This window comes from Macrobrachium nipponense, chromosome 21, assembly GCF_015104395.2.
Source record: "Macrobrachium nipponense isolate FS-2020 chromosome 21, ASM1510439v2, whole genome shotgun sequence".
Classification (NCBI taxonomy): Eukaryota; Metazoa; Arthropoda; class Malacostraca; order Decapoda; family Palaemonidae; genus Macrobrachium; species Macrobrachium nipponense.
The window spans coordinates 54,924,164-54,939,117 of NC_087212.1; positions in this window are offsets into that span (position 1 = coordinate 54,924,164).

The window sequence follows — 14,954 nt, forward strand, 5'->3', positions numbered from 1 at the left end:
AAATCTGCCAATAAAAAAAAAAAATCGCTAATTACTCGAAAATTTGAGGGACAGTGGGTTTTGAACAGGATTCTGCCCAGCCAACTTTCTCGGCAGAGAATTAAACTGACACACACACACACACACACACACACACACACACACACCACACACATATATATATATATATATAATATATATATATATATGTATGTATATATATATATATATATATATATATATATATATATATATATATTATATACTTTATTTATATATTCATCACGTTCCATCCCCCCAAACACACACACGCATATATATATAAATATACATATAAATATATATGTATACATATTTAGATATAGATTGACAAACAATGAATTAGGAAATAACAAAGCAGTCCCCTTCAACAAGAGAATAAAAGAGTAAGACCTGGATATTTGAAGGAAGAGAGAGAGAGAGAGAGAGAGAGAGAGAGAGAGAGAGAGAGAGAGAGAGAGAGAGAGAGGAGGGGTGGGGGCGCGGGTAGTGTATTTGTCTTACTGCAATTAGAGCCAAGTTGTTTTCCTGCAAGCAAAATACTTACTCTCAAGTAAGCAACAGTGACTCGAGGGACAAAAAGTTAGCTAAACGGCCCATATTGGGGAGGGGAGGGGAGGGTAGGGAAGGGTGGGAAGCGAGTGCCGTGCATGCCCGTAGGCTGGAGGAGGACGATCCTTATCAACTCCTCCTCCTCTACCCATGCCCTCCCGACCACCCTCACATCTTCATTCAAAAGAGGAGGAGGCGGAAGTTAGCGTTCATTACATTAACGCAAGAACAGAATGAACAGGTAGGAGACAGCCTGGCTATGAGAGAAAGAGAGAAGGAGAGTGAATTAAACTGTAGAGAATCGAACAGAATATCTGATGCCATTTTCTAGAGACGAAACGAATGGTGAATTTAGGTTAATCGTGACAGAACAGTGCCTGAACCGTAGATGAATAACTTGGGACACGTGAAGGGGAGCGAAAGGGGAACAAGATAGAAGAGATGAATTATTGGCATTCTAATCAATATTATCATTATTATCTTTATTGTTATTATCAGAGTAGTGAGAAAGAAGAGTTGGGCAAAGACATGGATAATGTAATACTGACGCAAATATATAAAAAAAAAATTACAAACCAAGATTCAACTGCATGCATGTACAGATGTGGAAGACGAAAGAAATAACGCACAAGGTCATAGGAGAGCAAAAGAATTGAACAGAACCACTAGTTAAAGTGCGATCTTCAGTTCACGAGAAAAAATAAGTATAAGAGAAGCGATGTAAGCCACAGACGAATACTCAAGGTAGATTGAACATGTTAAAAGATAGAATTTATGAAAATCACTCGTACAAAAATTCATGCAGATGAAGAATGTATGTCAGTTGTTATACCGATTTTGTGCAACCAGCATTTTATCATATTACTGTAACGTTTTTCCCGTAAAAACCAACTCTACCACTACTGCTACAATAATAATAATATTAATATTTTCACCGAAGCCCTGGTGCCCTAAGAAATGTCAATCCGTTTTCGATTCTCGAAGAAAGACCCAAACTTCATCCTCCGGTGCCTCTGGGACTGAAAAGGGTTATGTAAGCTGGGAAAATCTTCTGAAATACTTTCTGGCTATTTAATGGATTAAGCTGCCTTCCCCTCCAAACACCAACCAGTCCCCCTAATCCCCAAACATCCCCTTTCCCGTCCCTTTCTCAATACCGCCTTCTTCCTCTATGGACAAAAAGAATTGGTTGCACTTTCTCTGCTCCATCAAAACAAAATAATAATAAATAAATAAATAAATACATAAAAAGGAGGGGGAATAAGAAAGAAAAATGAGAAACTATGGATAAGAAAAAAAGTGCTCGTATTTTCCAGTTAGCTTTGTACTTGACAAAAAATTTCTATCAACTTCATACTTGAAATTCTCATTTGCATATTTTGTAACTTTTCAGTGACACATCTAAGCTAAGAATACTGGTGCAGGCACAATCAAAATATTCTTGAACACACTTCGCGTCAAAGATGGGTTTCGCCAAAGACAGGGAAGAAGGGTGAATTTCAGACGTGGATATTGGCAAATGAAAATTTTAAATGGGTATGTCTTGAGGCCATGAAAAAATTAGATACTTTTCGCATGGCAGTTCAATGAAAAAAATTTGAGTAACAGGAAATTGATGCAGCAGTTCAATGTAAATATCAGGACAATGAAACATCAACCTTTTCTTAACACTTATTACAGGATATATTGAACAATTAGGAAATGCATCTCAAACAACCATCCCTCCTACAAGTAGTCTCCCGAATCCCCCAAACCCCACACTAAAACAAAACTAATTACATGTAATTACTCGAAGAAGGGATATCGAAATCCAGTAATTGTTGTATACCCACGAGTCTGACGAGGTAAAGGACGTCGTAAATAAAGGTGCGCTATGATAAGCAACTTAATATTCTCGTAAAGGGACACATGTGTAGCGATTAAAAAATAATAATAACAAAAAATAAATAAAACTTGGATTCAGGGCAAGGAAGATAAGACCGAGTTCCATGTTTGGTAGAAAGGGGGTCTGGATTAGTCTTTTAAAATTCCATAGATTTTGTACATACTCTATGCTATTATCCTCATCAAAGAACAGCAACAAATACACATCCAAGAGTCTGAAGATAAAAGAAATAGCACATTAGGTTGTGCAGACAACACTGACCCAGTTATTTTATTGAAAGAATAATTGCGAGAAGAAGAACATCCCAGTTATCTATTTCACCATAACAAATAGCTTTACCACCAAAATCTTTGTAGCTGTTTACACTTTGAGGTTAATAGAATAAGACAGCATTTACCCCAATTTACCTAGTCCTAATTTGCGATTAATTGAAAATGGCATAGCTACGACTGTTACCATTCTAAAGGGTTTCTCAATGGAGAATTAATTACAGCTACACTGCATAATATACCTAACTATAATCTACTGAATTACTGCATTGATGCAAAAACTTTCACTAGTAACGGCCACCATTCCTGCAGTTCATTATAAATTGTAAGAGTGAGTGAACAGCCTTCCAATCTTAGGCAACAGTTTTTCGTGGGGATATTATGTACTTGAAAAGTCAGCGGTAAAAGTCTAATGTTTAGGATAAAAATTTTCAGATATATCAACCAGAATAATGTTATAATTTCAAACGTAAAATGCAAAAATAATAAAAATAAACATGGAAATTTACACAGCCACCCAAAGACATGAATAAGAGGAAAAAGGGACAGTTCCATTATGTACAATACAGCCTTTCCTTTTTCGTAAGAAAAAAAAAAGAAAAAAGAAAACCAAGATGTGCGCAAAATCATTACATTACTATACAAAAATATAATTTTCTCAAAAATAATTTTTTTTTTCCAAAATTTAATCTCCAACGATAACTTCATTAAAAAGTTCATAATTAGTTTTGAATACCCTCACTATGTATGTAATGGACTTCCAGGTCTCTGTGATCCTTGGACACGTCAATAGTTGACACACAAACAGTGTGCCGTTTTCTAGCATTAGGTTTAATGCTACTCACTGTGCTAGGAGTTTTATCTTGGCTACAACTAACACGTGAAGTACTTTGCCTTGTGCAGCTGCGGAATTTTCTGTCCTCCTAATATATATGCGAGGACCAAATTAATTCTTGCTCCGCTGACGTTTCTTCACGCTCTATTGCCTGATATGTATTTATTACCCATTCCTATTATCTGACTCTCTCTGCAGGCTGCTTTCCTTTTGGTTCCAAAAGGTTCATATTCTTTTCCTCTACTAGAACAGCTACATTAACAGGCACTGGAAAAAGTCTGGCAATGTTTACTACACCTGTATGCCCAAAGGACGTAAGAGACTCTTTAGTTCTCTTTTCTCAGCTAATGATTCTCTCAGCAATCGCAGTAATGCTGACCCTTCTACATGCCCAGTTCTAATCCAGTGCTCTCCTATACTAATTCTTGTTGTAAACGTTCATTAATTCCAGTTCAATGCTTCAAGGAATTGACGGATGCGCTGATTCTTGTAATTTGCTTCTTTTTTTCTATTTGTGTCAACTTGCACTTATCCATCTCTTTGGAGATAAGGATAAGTTCACAAGGGTTATACAAGAGACCATTCCAATCCTTTCAATTAACGTCCGAGTACTTTAACGTCTCTTTTCACTATCTTAAGTTATTAACGTGTGATCCTCTGCTATGCAGGAGTCGGAAGACCCTTTCACCAGTACTCCTGTTATCTCTAATGTCCGAGTGTTTCCCACCAGTATCAAAATTATTCATACGAAAAAGCAACCGAAGTCTTGTTTATAACTTCTTTTGAGCTCGTGTGGTTCAAATGGTCATATACCCACCCTCAGAAAAGCTGGTGCTTATTTCGATGCAGAATTTTTACCATCCATGTAACTGAGGATTATAATAGTATATTCCATTTTTGTTTTGACGACCTCTTTCACACCGGCCGTTTCTCCATTTATCTCCTTTTTTTCGATAAGATTGAGTTAAAGGTAAATCGTTCATCTTTATCTCCTCCGCAAGATGTCCTCCTTTGTCCTTTTCTATAGGCAGTAATTCTGTAATTTTTCGTATTTCTTTAGAAATCAAAAACTTTCGTAAATTAAGGTGCCTTAGGTCTGGACAACATACCAAATGCCAGAAAAATGAAAATCTCTATCACCGACAGAATAATAATCAATGATAAAAAAAGACGTAAAAAATTAAAAATAATTTCCCTTCACGAGAAATGTTCAATCCGGCCTGTATCTCCCACCCGGATATATTACCTCCGGAACGCAAAACCGAATGAAATATGTAAGTAAAATCTGCATTCATTCTCTCGTTTGCCTAATTGTTTAGATAAACTGGAATTGGATGTGAGCGAATTCTATGCAAGTTCAATTTTCAACGAATGAAGCAGCATTTTGGACGGATGCCCTTCCCCCCCTCAACCCATTCAATTTTCTAATGGGTTTCTATTCATCAGAGATAGAACAAAGAATCAGCAATTCCCGATTTCCAGTTCGCATTGCGGTGCAAGCATTCCGCTAATTACGCCTGTTGCTCCAGCTACTGTTATTAATGCCGCATGTAATCCGTACTTTTCTCTGGGACACAAATTACGAATTTCCTTTAGTTGATAGAGTATTTTATCTTTCTCATGACGAAGGCCTATTTCTCATTTCATGCGGGAATTATATAAGCAAAATAAGGAAAAGCTTTGTAGACAACAAAGGAACAACTGTCTCATGTTGTTGAGAGTATAGAAGAATTATCTGGCAGACATTTTTTTTTTCCCACAGATACAGGAAGAAAGCAAAGATTACATGAACTAACATTCGATTACCCTCCGATAATTTGTGTATTTGACCCTGAAAAAAATTGTTGTTAACCAAGTGAGAGAGAGAGAGAGAGAGAGAGAGAGAGAGAGAGAGAGAGAGAGAGAGAGAGAGAGAGAGAGAGAGAGAGATTGTTGTTAACCAAGTGAGAGAGAGAGAGAGAGAGAGAGAGAGAGAGAGATTGTTGTTAACCAAGTGAGAGAGAGAGAAAGAGAGAGAGAAGAGAGAGATGGCAAAAGATTGTTGTTAACCGAGAGAGAGAGAGAGAGAGAGAGAGAGAGAGAGAGAGAGAGAGAGAGAGAGAGAGAGAACTACATTCAGCTGAGAGGATATCAATATAGACGCACTTGGCATTGAAGACGAGAGAGCAGAGTACGCAATCAGAGTAAGATTAAAATCTGGGAGAAAATATACTGCCGAATAAATGGGAATACATAGGAAACGAATAATTGCTTTTGCAAATCCAATTCAAAGAAAGGAAAGGGAACCTGGCAACGATAAAATTTAATAGTATTGAATGATCAAGCAGCAAATAACTGGAGAAGACCAGAGGACTGAGAGAGGAGAAACAATGGGATGAATGTCAGAGAATATACCTTAAATGAAAATAACTCTGGAAAGGTGTGTGTGCAATATATATATATATATATATATATATATATATATATATATATATATATATATATATATATATATACCTTTTCAGAGTTATTTTCATTTAAGAGATATTCTCTGACAATCATTCCATTGTTTCTCCTCTCTCAGTCCTCTGGTCTTCTCCAGTTATTTGCTGCTTGATCATTCAATACTATCAAACTTTATCGATACCAGGTTCCCTTTAGGTCGTGTTCCTTATTCCATTTTCACCAGTCATTCACCCACCATTTTGTGATCAAATCACCCCAAAACATTCTAATCCTAAGTTTTTATTTATGCTAATATTTTACTGGTTCGTCGAAGATCTTTTTTCTTTCGCTCTGTTTCACCTGGGCAAACATCAAGTTTATACTCTTGAAGCCATAATTTGCTGCAAAAACGAAAGAATATATTCTCATCCGTAACTTTTTCAGTAGTCCTGGTGGTATCTATGCTGCAATAGTTCTGTGATTCCTGTCTTCTCTCATCATACCTTCCATGACATTTACTCCTCCATGTTCATTCACCATCCAGACAATAATCCACTGTATTATCGTCCAGACAGCCAATGGTCATCATAATCTTATTCTTGATAATACTCACTTATAACTTTCTCTTCTATCAATCACTTTTAGACTCTTTCGCTTCAGTATCATTTCACTACCACCGATTAGCAATAAATCAACTGCAAAACCACTCACAGCCCCTTCTCTTACCCCGTAAAACTGCCCTGATTCCTCTCATCTCTTGATCCGTTGCTGGCAACAAATTACTCACTCAGCCACACACCCGCACTCCACATCGCATATATATCTCTATCTGTTCTCTTATAATCACTTAATGTTTTTCATCGTTATCCTCATTCTTCTCACCTGAATATTTCATGTAAAAGACACAACACTGGAACCACACTACTCTCCTCTATCAATTGTACTGTCTTATCTTCGGTAAAATTTTGTTGCATACTGCGTAATTTTATACCCATATAATAGTCACAGTTTTTCTACGGCTCTATTACATTTTAAAAAGAAGTCATTAGTGTCAACCTTTGTATATACATACATATATATAAATGTGTGTATATATAAAAACATGTATGTATATATACCAAATTTCTGCATTTGATATATATATATATATATATATATATATATATAATATATATATATATATACCTTCTGTATCATTGAGGTCCTCTATGCAAGTAATAACCTTTTTACACAGTGGTTTTGCGTTTCCTGGAGTGTATCAATCAATCTATCTATCATATATATAGTATATATTATTTGTATAAACACTCCAGGAGACGCAAATCCAATGTGTAAAGAGCTATTACTTTCATAGAGGACCACAGTGATACAGTATATAGTATATATATATATATATATATATATATATATATATACGTATATATATATATATATTATATATATATAATATATATATATATATAGATATATATACGTATATACTATATATTACTATATATATATATATATATATATATCTATATATATATATATATATATAATATATAGCAAAAATTCGTTTACTTGTAATGAACGTGACATTTCCGTCTATTGTGATTTCGGTTTGATGTTTCAAAATGACTGTGCTGAAACGAGAATATGAAATGAGAGGTGGGTACAATATTCTCGTACCTAGTTTATACCCAGAAGTAAACAGTCATTAACCATGAGAGAGAGAGAGAGAGAGAGAGAGAGGACGAGAGAGAGAGAGAGAGAGAGAGAGAGAGAGAGAGAGAGAGAGAGAGAGGAGAATGATGCACGCTGGGCGATAGTTGTCAGAGATGGAATGAGAATGGTTCCGGTGTATTTAATTAAAATCAAGATGAAAGAATCCGAACAGACGACAAAGGAGGAGGAGGAGGAAGGATGATATTACACCACCGAGAGAGTGATTTGAAGTAAAAAAAGAAACAAACAAATATAAGGAACAGAAGAGAGGAAAGTGGGAAAGAAGGGAAGGGAATGAAAAAAAGGAGACGAGTACCTTTTGCAATTCTATGTTGATAACGATTACAGTACGAGTTTGTAAAAGTAAACAGATGGGACGGTAAATGTAGAAATTAACGCACAGAGAAAAGCTTGTTTATTAACATAAATGAACACGCCACTGTTATTTCAAAACAAGAGTAACGGACAAGGACGGGAGAACGGAATCAGCCTATTGGAAGAGTCCGAGTGCTAAAATAGAGCGAATATCTCTCGTGGCTTTGAAATCTGATGTCGTGCTTTGCAGGACACGACCAGTGCGTTCTCTCCCACAGGAAAATGACGCCCTTGGGAAAGGCAATTCCGCTTGTCTGCAATCACAACAACAACAGCAAGCAATCTAGATACAGATAAATGAATCTTTATCGAATCCCCTTTTCGTTTTGAGATATGAAATTTTATTGTAACTGTTGATTAATTTTTATTGCGTGCGTTCTCTTCTGAAGTTTTATAAATTCATGTAAATCAATCATGATTTGTAGAGGGATTTTCACGGAGAAACTTTCATTGAAGAAACCCGAGTGAGGGAAATTGTAGAAAAAACAAGGAAAATGAAAGAGATGAAAGGAAATAGCAAGTGAAAAGAAACAAATGCAAAAAGAAAGCAACGATAGAAAACTAAAGTCTCTAGAGCAGGAAGGGTGATCGAGAGAAAATCATGTATTTTTGTATCCCTAGATACAACCAAAGTCAGAGGAGAAAAAGGAAGTTAATTTGTTGGTAGTTCTCAAAACTATCATGACAAAATTTATGAATAAGATATATATGTAACTCAATCGGATGTCGAATTTACAGTAATGATAATTTTGTAGCAAAAAAGGTGGTTTCAGCTAGAAAAAACAATAGTTTACACTGAATATGTAAAAATTGTCTTAAATCTGCCATGATAATTTCGTACTGTCTACCAGTGGGACAGGTTTAAATCAATTCATACACAGTAGAAATAAGATTATGAAAGATTTATACTGAGAGACAAACTATAAAAATGAAATTGCCAAAATCACTTCCAGTTCCTTCTCAAAACTGCACTCCCAGCAAAAAACTGTAGAAGTCATGCCATTTAATCTTGATAAAGAATATTAAACCATGAAGCAAAACTCAATAATGTCTTATGATCCAATAACAATTTTAGTATAAACTACGGCGATAAACAATAATGAAGGATCAGAAGCAAAACTACATAAAAAGCACACATGCACAGACACACAAACTCGAGGTTGATGCAAACAAGCACTCAAATACTTCTGAAAGGCTAGAAAAGCAAGCAGAGCAGCGCACGACAAAGTAAATTCTGTACCTTTGGGAAAGTAAATACATGAAAACGAAAAACACTGATGCAGATGAAAGAGTAAATACAACAGCCGAACTAAAACCGAACCTAGGAAAAACAAACTTAACCCTAAAAAACAGGAATGCAAGAAAGTGGATGATAGTGTCACAACGAGCAACCTATAGAACGAAAAAAACATAGTAAACATATTCATGGTTTCTTTTGCACACACACACACACACACACACACATTTTTTACACACACACACACACACACACTACATAAACACACCCCACCACAAACCACCACCCCCCAAACAACCAGGACACACAACCCACCACCCACACACACCATAAACAAACCACAACACACAGGAATTCTTTCTTTATATGTTAGCGAGACGAAGAGCAAAATGCCCATGAGTAAAAATTGCAATCTTGATTATTTTACATTAATCCGTATTTGCTAAATCAGGAATACAATTGTGAAGAGCAACATTTTTAAAATTTAAGCAAGGCTCGTGACTGATTTTCAGTCGAATCACTTTAAATCTAATGAAATATTCTGATTCAATAGCTATTCTGTTTCAACCAACAGACATCCAGAATGAAAGACAGATTCAATAGCTACTCAGTTTCAACCAACAGACATCCAGAATGAAAGACAGATTCAATACCTATTCTGTTTCAACAAACAGACATCCAGAATGAAAGACAGATTCAATAGCTACTCAGTTTCAATCAACAGCCGTCCGGATGAAAGAGACTGAAATTTTTCTGGAGTCACAACTACCAGGGTAACTGTACTGCACAAGGCAAGAGGGCGAGCTGGAAGAGTTACCTTCAGCCGGACACAATCTTTGGCCCATGGTCAACCTCTTCAATTTGTTTAAGTAAATTCCTGTCTGAATATGTCCTGATTCTGATCTGGATCATGGACCCGAGTGATAAAGAAATTCAAGTATTACCTGTGTCGTACCTTGAAAGTACCTTGAAAAATTATTATATCTGTAGGTAATCTACATAAAATCCATACCCGTTTATCAGAAAACTTATGGGGAAGCCTCATTTGCATTTGCACTCAAGTTTTGGGAACAATTAATATTATAGCGACCAAGAGGATGAACCAGGTTCAAATGTACTTTAAGGTACTGACAGTTAAGTCAAGGAACATGCTGACTCCATAAGGCCCCATTATAAAGTAAGTGTTTCTTCTACCTTATATGCTCAGTGCAAAGCTTTTCATAAAATTTATAATGCTTCCTCCATAACCTACAAAGTATATAGTAAAAAAAATATTATATATATATATAATATACACACACACACACACACATATATATATATATATATATTATATATATATATATATATATATATATATATATATATATATATTATATTGCTACTTTCAAAATGCATGTTTCCCCTCTTTGAAATGTCATGTAGATTGTGTAACATTTTTTCAGATTCCTAGATAGCTTAGAGATAGGATGTTTTAAATGTGTGTTCAGATTTCGCATTACATGTTGTAAAAGAATATATATTAACGTAGAACGTAAAAAGAGAGAGACTTTCTTTGTCTGTTCGAAACTATGAATGTTTAACTTTTATGTCAACACTGTAAGATTAGAGGGTCTGCGAGATCTGTTTGCTTTCCTAAATCTGTCAACGCGTTTTGATAAGCGATCTCAAATCTTCATTTGTGTTTTGGAGAATCTGTCATCGTACGTGATAAGACTTCTCCTTCGTGTCGATCGAGTAGAGTACGTGTCTTTTTTTTAACAGACTGGACTCGTACGAGTATGTCTTTGCCGAGTCCCACGTGGAGATTGCACATTTCTTTATGAAGATTGCGTCAGATTTCGAAGCTACTAGAAGCATTTGTGCCAAGAACGTTTTGTATCATATCTCCAATCCAGTTTCCGCAAGGAAGAAGATTTCATTAGATCATAGAACCTCGAGGCGGTTAGATCGCTCTCTCTCTCTCTCTCTCGACATCATTGAGATTATATTAACATAACGTAAATTGGTCACTCGTAACTTAGAATTTCATATTTGATATTTCTTAGAGTTTATTTAGTGTTATTTAGTTTCTTTTGTGGAATCTGAACAAACATTGTTTCGTAATGGCGCCTGGTTTTTGTGAAAGTGTGATATACAAGCTGCAGCAAGAGAAAGAAAGAAGTTGGTATACCAAAAAGGTAAAGTGTTATATTTTTATTAGTTGCAACTAATAATGGATAGGGAGTGTGGTTAACTAATAATTGATAGGAACTGTGGTTAACTAATAACAGGTGGTTATGAAGGTTTGGTAAAAACTGTTGGTTATAATGTTTTGAGTGAAAAAGATTTACACTTTTACACATTGCTGATTTTTTTTGTGTTTGTGTTTGTTCCACTGTTTGTGCACTTGTTCATTTTCTTGAATTGTCAAGTGGTGTCCTTTTTTTTTATATTTTCATTTACATTTGCAATTTAATTGACTTAGTTATTTAGTTATTTTCATTGCTTAATCATTGCACATTTAATTAAATTTAACATTTGTGAATTAATTTGCATTTACTTAGAATTCTTTTCAAGTTTTGTTGTTGTTTAGCACTTGTGAATTAATTTCAAATTTTCAATTAACTTAACACTTTTGAATTTCAATTGAATTAATTTTCTTAAATTTTGTGATAAATTAATTTTGATTTAATTTTACTTAATTTGATTCAAGAATTAATTAAACTTTACTTTGTTTTCAAGTAACAGTAATTTTCCCTGATATTGTGAATTTCACTTATAAATTTTGAGTTTAATAATAAATTTTTGTATTTAAAATTTTTATAAGTATTTTCATTTATAACCAGTATATTTGAATTTAATTATGATTATATTTATGTTAGGTAGAAACATAGAGTGGTAATTGATTTGCTTTCCTTCAATTTACTTGAAGTGACTTAGAACCAGGGAAGTACTTAGACTTCTGAAATCAGGGAAATACTTAGATTTTAAAGTTGTTGATGGAGTGATGCCCTTTGATTAATTTAATTACTTACAAGATTACCTCACACCTGTTTTGATGAACTTAGTCTGATTTTCTGCAATACTGGTAAGTGTTAAGGGATCACTGTTGCCTTTAGAGTATTCAGTCGTTTAATACGAGTTATGAGGATTCAGGTGTCTGGTTTTTGTGAAGTAACATTAAATGAATGGTAATTGTAGTAACCAGATACTTGGCACTTCGTAACATTGTTTAATGTTGCCCAGAGGACTGGGAAAGCAGATTTCATTATCACTCTAGAGTATACTGGTGGTGTTAGGGATATATTTTGTTAGGAGAGTGACCATATAGTTTTGTTTTGCATTTATTGTATTGAATTGTAAGTTGATAACTTAGAGAAATGGCTCAGTTCAAGGTTCAGGAATTTTTAGCAGCCCCTTCTATCCAAGTTTTGTCTGAAACCACTCTGACTAAAGCACAGTGGAGCGCTTTAGCAGAGGCATGTGGTGGTTATGTGTCTACTAGTATGGTAAAGGCACAAATAAGATGTATTGCTATGGAATCATTGATAAACTCTGGTAGAATAATTGATGAAGATGAGTTAGAATTGGCTCAAGAGTTGTTGAATGTAGCACGTGCTGATCTCATAAATAAGTAAGCAGAAAAGAAAGAGAAAAGTGATGCAGAGTTACAGCTTAGACGCATTGAAGCAGAAGAGAATTTGATTAAGCTAAAAATGCTTGCTGAAAGAGAGAGAATAGACAGGGAAAAACAAGAAAGAAGAGAAAGAGAAGAAGAAAAAGCAGCAGAGGAGGAAAGAGAAATCGCAAGATATGAAAGGGAAATGGAATTAATAAAAGCTAGATCCACATTACCTGTAATACCGTCTAACCCTAACCAAGGTAATCAAGACCCTGTATTTGATGTAGTGAGAGTACAGAAGTTAATCCCTAAGTTTACTGAAGAAGCTCCAGATGAGTGTTTTGATCACTTTGAGAAAGTGGCTTCAGGTATGGGATGGCCAGAGGATAGATGGTCAGTTTTGCTACAAAGTGTCTTGATTGGTAAAGGGAGAAGTGCTTATCTAGCCTTAACAGCTGATCAGTGTAAAGACTACAAGGTACTTAAACACAGTGTGCTACAAGTTTACCAGATGACCTCAGAGTACTACAATGAAAGATTCAGAAATTTAAGAAAAGATGAGAAGGGAACATTCTTAGATTATGCTTACAAAGTGAGAAGGTGTTTCAAACGTTGGGTAGAAGCTGCTAAAGTTAAAACTTTTGATGAGTTAAAAGAGTTACTTGTTCTTGAACAGTATCTTAAGGGAATTCCTGAACATATAAGAGCCTATTTAAGAGAGAGAGAGGTGAAGAAACTTGACAAAGCTGCTACACTCAGTGAAGATTACAATATAATCAGTAGTAAACGTAATTACAATGTCAAGTACCAGAGCCAACAACGCCCAGGTTTTAAGTCTTATCCAAATAACAGGAACAAATTTAATGGGAAACCTTCAAGTGATAATACCAAGAGTACACAAGGTAATACAACTCCGCAAACTAATGTGAAATCCTCATCCAGTTTTTTCAAAACAGTTACAGAAACCTAATGTTGTCTGTTTCAAGTGTGGAAGAGTAGGACACTACAGTCAAGAATGTTACCGGAATCAACACCAGTCAAAACCAGTTGGTCAAGTTGTAAAAGGTGACCAGGTGAAACAAACTACGAAGAGCAGTGTGGGAAGAATCAGACTCCAGAGAAGAATGAAACTAAACAAGCTGAATGTTTAGCAACCAGTGGAAATGTTACCTCAAGCAGTGAGTGGCTTAGCAGTGTGGAGGTTTTTATGCCATGTATCTATGAGGGTATGCTGTCAACTCAAGAAGGAAGTATGCAGGTACCAGTCAAGATATTATGTGATACAGGGAGTAACCATAGTGTGGTAGTACGTGGTTCTCACCCTCAGTTGGAGAAGAGTCTCACAGGAGATTCAGTTATTTTGAAGGGTATAGGAGGAGAGGAAGTAACTCCTATATGCCGCTTACACCTGTCATGTGAATTGGTGATGGGGAATGTTGATTTTGCTGTAAAGGACTCACTGGCTGTAGGGTGGTAAAAACATGTTCTGTTGGGGAATGAAGGTTGGTGGGTTGTTGCCCATTTATTCCTTTGTCCTGTAGTGACAGACAAACCATTGAGGATTAGTCCTACAGTAGAGTTGGAGAAGAATAACCCCCACCTGTTTTTTTCCTAGTTGTGTAACTACCCAGAAGTATGAAGAGGACTACGACTGTAAGTGAAGAAACTGAGGATTTACACACCCAAGAAGGATCAAGTGAAGGATCTTTGTGCTTAGAAGAATTGTTCCAGGGAAGTGAAGTTTCCTATAGTGCTGACCAAGAAGAGATTTCCCAAGAAGATGAAGAAGACGACGACGACGAAGAAGAAGAACCTGATGTTCCTGAAGAGACTCCGAGTAGTCGAAGAGTTACTGAAGACAGTAGTGAAACTACAGTAGCTGAGTTAGCAGATATTGAGAATTCAACCCTTGAAGTTGGTCAAGTGACAAGAGAGAAGCTGATGGACTTGCAGAAGAAGGATGCATCGTTAGCTGATTTGTTCTTCAGAGTTGTTGATCGAGAAGAGATGCAACAAACTCCTACCTGTTACTATCTGAAGGAAGCTTT